This window comes from Durio zibethinus, chromosome 28 (genome assembly GCF_047325235.1).
Source record: "Durio zibethinus cultivar Kanyao isolate XHJ-2024 chromosome 28, ASM4732523v1, whole genome shotgun sequence".
NCBI lineage: Eukaryota > Viridiplantae > Streptophyta > Magnoliopsida > Malvales > Malvaceae > Durio > Durio zibethinus.
In genome coordinates, this window is record NC_143189.1 from 16703465 (window position 1) to 16708658 (window position 5194).

At 32.4% G+C, this 5194-nt stretch overlaps 1 pseudogene across 1 annotated transcript; it reads right to left on the reverse strand.

Annotated features, from left to right (window-relative positions):
- Positions 1-1413: 1413 nt before the first annotated feature.
- On the reverse strand, positions 1414-3296 carry LOC111280891 (monolignol oxidoreductase AtBBE-like 15 pseudogene; annotated as a pseudogene). The gene has a single exon (XR_016335145.1). The product of XR_016335145.1 is annotated as a monolignol oxidoreductase AtBBE-like 15 pseudogene (transcript).
- Positions 3297-5194: the final 1898 nt, after the last annotated feature.

Here is a 5194-nt window from a genome sequence, read left to right on the forward strand (position 1 = left end):
CCTCACTTTTTCTTTCAATTTTTTTTGTAAATGACATTACTAAAATATTCATCTCACAAATTTTATAACTTTCATAAATGTATTTTTGAAAAATCATAACAATTCTCGAAAATATATTTTTGAGAAGTCATAACACTTATGAGAAATATATTTTTGAGAGTGTTGGAATTGAAATTTTATGAAAAATTAAAAAAAAGAAATTTTATGAAAATTTTAAAAAAAAGAAATTTTATGAAAATTATTTAAAAATAAGTATAATGAAAAAGGTTATTATCAAGAAATTATAAATTTTAAAATTAATCAAAAATTATTGTTACTATTTTCATATGAGAGAAAAGAATAATATTTTATGAGACTCTAATTAAATTAAAGATACAATAGCAAATATATATTTTTTATAAATTTAAAATTTATCATTTTTTAATAAATATTTTTATATCGATTATTAAAATTTTATAATAATTTTAATTAAACTGAACTCTTTAGAAAAGTCTCTCAATCTACTTATCACGATCGGTTTCTCCAATTAGTATATTAGATTTTGACAAAATTATGTAATATTTAGTAGATTATTTATACTGCCTTTTTATTTATAAGCATGCAATACTAATAAAAAAATTTGTAACTTTGAGTTAGTTCTAATTATTCAAACACCCTTCCTACCAATTTTTAAATTTGTATAAGGCTAAAAACATGGCAATGGTGATTTTGTAGTATTTTGACAAAATTATGTAATATTCAACAGTATTGCTTATATAGTTTTAAAGAGTTTCAGTTCTTATCTAATAATTCTTTTATCACTTTTTGTAACATCAAGAAATAAAATATTTAATTATAACCTCATAAGATTTTATTTTTTCTCTAAATTTAAAATAATAAAAGTAATATTTTTTAGTAATTTTAAAATTTATGATTTTTTAATGATAATTTTTTCATTACACTAATTTATAAATAATTTTAACAAAGTTATCATATTTTATAATTTTTCATAAATTTTCACTTTTCTACTTTTAGAAATGCATTTCCTATGACTTTGCGAAATTGGAGATATAGAAAACTTGTAAAAAAGGTATTTAAGTAATATTATTTAAAAAAATTTTTTACAAAAAGTGATATATTTAAAAAAAAAAAAAAAAAGATGGGGTGTATTTAGAACTCCCTTAAAAGAGAGGCACTTGAATAGATGTTAAACAATTAGCAAAAAATTCAAAGGGCAAATTTATTATTTCATTATATAGTTATAGATTAAGTTATAGATGTCCTTGGATCCCTTCACTTTGTTTAAAATGCATAACAATATGAGGTGACAAGGGTAAGGCTCGGAATCGCCTCGGCTGGAAGCGGCAAAGAGATAGGTAATGGTACTAAAATTGAGGTGACTTTGGGCCTAAATTTGTCCAAGGGAAAAATCAAATCGTTCATGCAACAATCATAGGCAAAATTTCGTTTATTTTGTTTGTGGAAAATTTTGTGCTAACATTATTGCCGTTGGAGAAAGACCAAAATGGGAACAACATTTTATACTAGTAGAAAAGACAACACGATTAATACATCTAAAGTAACACGCCTTATTCCTGTTTTTGGCAAAGCACAAAACAAGGATACTAGACTGGACTGATCAGCGATCTGGCTCTGGCCTGGACAATCGCTAGGCTTCGTCCAGGACAGCTGGTATGCTCTGCTCATGCCTGAAAAAGTTGCCTGGATCAACTTTGCTTTTCACTTTTACCAATCTGTAGAAGTTGCACTTGAAATACTTGGCTCCCCAAACACTAGCCTGCCTGAAGCTAGTGTTGCCCTTGTCGTTCATTCCCAAATCAAGGTCCCTGTAATTGACATATGCAGCCCGGGGATATTTGGGAACATAAGCACCCATGTAATCATACACCCCCCTAATCCAATCCATGTGCTTTCTGATGGCGTCCTTGTTTCCCTCATACCATGAAGTCACGTACTGGATTTTGAACAAGTTACCTTTTCTGTGAGGGAAAGGAATTGCAGATTCTGAAATGTTGGCCATCATTCCCCCATAAGGGTTCCATATCATCAACGGGGAGTCCTCTTCCAATAACCTTTTCCATAGCCCCTTAAGTCCCGTTTCAGGGATAGGTTGTTGCACAAAGTCCGATTTTGCTTTGAAATAATTCTTGAATAAAGACTTTCCTTCTAGTAGAACTTCTGGAGGTGTTTCACTCGGGAAGCCAGCTATGTAGAGCACAGATTTGATCCAGCTTGTTTTAATGCAGTCTTTTCGCGCCAAACCCAATTCGGGGAAGCTTTGGTTCATTACTTGGAGGAGCCTCTCAGCATGTCCAAGAAACAGGGCATTGTAGGCTGTTGTCACTGTTCTATCACCTTTCCGGCCTGTTTTTGTTACTTGAATGATGACTCTAATAAAAAGATCATCATCAAGCTTGTCTGCAACTTGTTGCCATCTGTAGAGGATCTTTGTGGCTCCTTGTTCCAAGGTCTTTGGAACAGTGAAAACGGTCACAGTTTCTGGAACAGGAACCAGCTTTATCTTCCACGCAAGGATGATTCCAAAGCTTGCTCCTCCGCCTCCTCTAATTGCCCAAAAATGATCTTCGCCCATGGCTGCTCGGTCAAGAATTTTTCCGTTAACATCAACAATCCGGGCATCAAGGACATTGTCAGCACCAAGACCATACTTTCTCATCATTGAACCATATGCACCTCCAGTTATGTGTCCACCAATCCCTAGGCTTGTGCAAAGACCGGCAGGGAAGCCATGAGTCTTGCTTTTCTCAGAGATTCTATAATAAACTTCACCGATCGTGGCACCAGCTTGAACCCAAGCACTGTTGTCATCGATATCGACCTTGATGGTTCGAAGCCTGGCAAGGTCTAACATAATGAAAGGTGTCTCAATTTGAGATGCATAAGAGAGGCCCTCATAATCATGGCCACCGCTGCGGAATCTTAGGTGAATTCCAAGCTTTGTTGCACAAATGACAGCAGCTTGGACGTGAGATTCTTTCAAAGGTGTGAAGATAAATTGGGGCTTTGGCACTGAAGGCATCAAGTACCTGAGGTTTTGTGCGGTGGAGTTAAGGATAGAAGTAAATAAAGAGTTGTTTTGGGCGCAAACTGCAGAGATGGGAATGACATGCTTAGAATTGTCATCAAGGCATTGGATAAAGTTTTCTTGAATCGAAGTTGAAGTTGCCTGTGAAGCTGAAAGCAGGCCTAAAACTAGTAGAAGAATGGAAGTGCTGGGAAATGCCATTCTTTCACTTACTCTCTTTCCTTTTTTTTTCCCCTTTGTTTACGAAGTTGTGAGCTTCTAAGCTACTCTTATAGCCGAGCTATGGCGTGCTTTGATCAACCAAAACGTGTGATTGAGCTATTCCTAACGTTATGAAAGTGTCAGAAGTCTGCTTTTAATTAGCCACTAAACTATTACTTTCCTAAAACTTAACCATTTGTCCATGTTTTTTAAAACCTCCCTGGGAAATATTTCAGCCTGTCACAAGAACAGTAACCATTTAATATGCAAAATTTTCCTTTTTTTTTTTTCTTTTTTCTCTTTCAACACTTTTTTTTGAAACTGATATTCTAATTATCAGGTCTCGTAATTGTAAATATTGATAATTTAAAATATAATGTATCTCATATTATTAAGTAAAAAGATCATTTATATGTGATTTAAAAAAAATTATTTATATTATTTAAATAATTAAATTAAGTGTCGGAGTAAATCAAATTATTTGAGTTTATGAGAAATTTTTTTAATGGGTCAAATAATGTTTAGCAAATAAATTTAATTTTTAAATTTTTTTTATTATTATTTTTTATTTATTTTGAAATATTATTGATTTTGAATAAATGTATTTGAACAAGAAAACATGAATAAAATTTATTTAAACAAAAAAAATGATTATACAAAATGTGATGAATTTTTAAATTAACTTAATTGATAACTGTTTATTTATTATACATAAATCTTTTTATCTAACTAATTTTCTAATTTAGAGAGTTTATAAAATTTTATTATATTTTATAAGCGTAATTACTTTTAAAATAATATTATTTACGCTTAAAAGTCATTTTTTTTATTATTTCTGTTTTCTTAAATTTTCCAACATTAGTCTCTTCCAGGTCAACTCGTGCTTGTTTGAAACTCCAGTTTTATTTTCCCACTGATTTTTGTCTCATCCCTGGTTTGCCACACTAAGCAAGGTTTTTTTTTCTCTTTATTTTTCTTTTAACCTCTTCATATTATCAATTTTTTATCAAGTTTACAGTAGATGTTAAATCTGCGGCAAACCTGAGTTCATTCTCTTGTCTCCACATACTGGTATATGCTCTAGAAGAACTCGAGCAATAATGATTATTGAGAAAGCAAAATCTCTAACAATTGTAAAATCTGGTAATCATAGAATGAAGAAAATGTGAGAATGAAAGAGCAACATCCCCACCCTAGTCCCTGCACTGCTCCATTCCCCTGATAAGTTTCAATTCTGACGACGTAGACATTCCTGCTCTCATTCCCTTACATTTCCTTTCAAATTTCTTTGTTTTATTTGTTTTTTTGGTATTATAACCTACCAGACAATGGAAAAATACCTAACATTAGGTATAGGTTTAAGGACTTGATATGATATGAGCAGCACCATGACATTCTACCCAAAACTATCCTTTCCCTTATGTTTAACAGAAGTTGAGCAACATTGTATTGAAGTAATCATGAGCAAGATGCTTCATTCTTGTGTGGAACACAGGATTGACACAAGTATAAGTGTTACTGAGATTGTCGCACAGTCACAGTATACAAATTGGTTTGCACACTAAATTTTTTTAGAAGGGATTCTAAACATGTTAGCTCTGAAACTGTTGAAGGAATGGTACGATGTTCAAGAAATAGGTGAACTGCCAAGATAAACAATGTAAGCAGAGGTGGATGTTATATCATCTGGATTTTCTGCCCAATCAGAGTCTGAAAACGCTATGCGTGTGATACTGGATTCCTTGTTAAGCAGAAGACCATGAAACAGTGTCCCTTTCAAATATTTCAGAACTCTTTTAAAGGCTGTCGGGTGCGTTTGGGCAGGCCAAACTGAGATACTATATTAATAGCAAAACTAATTTCAGGTCGAGTTGAGAGCCAAATATTGTAGCGAGCCAACTATTTTTATAAATTCTTTAGCATCAACTTTTGCTGATCCATCCAAAA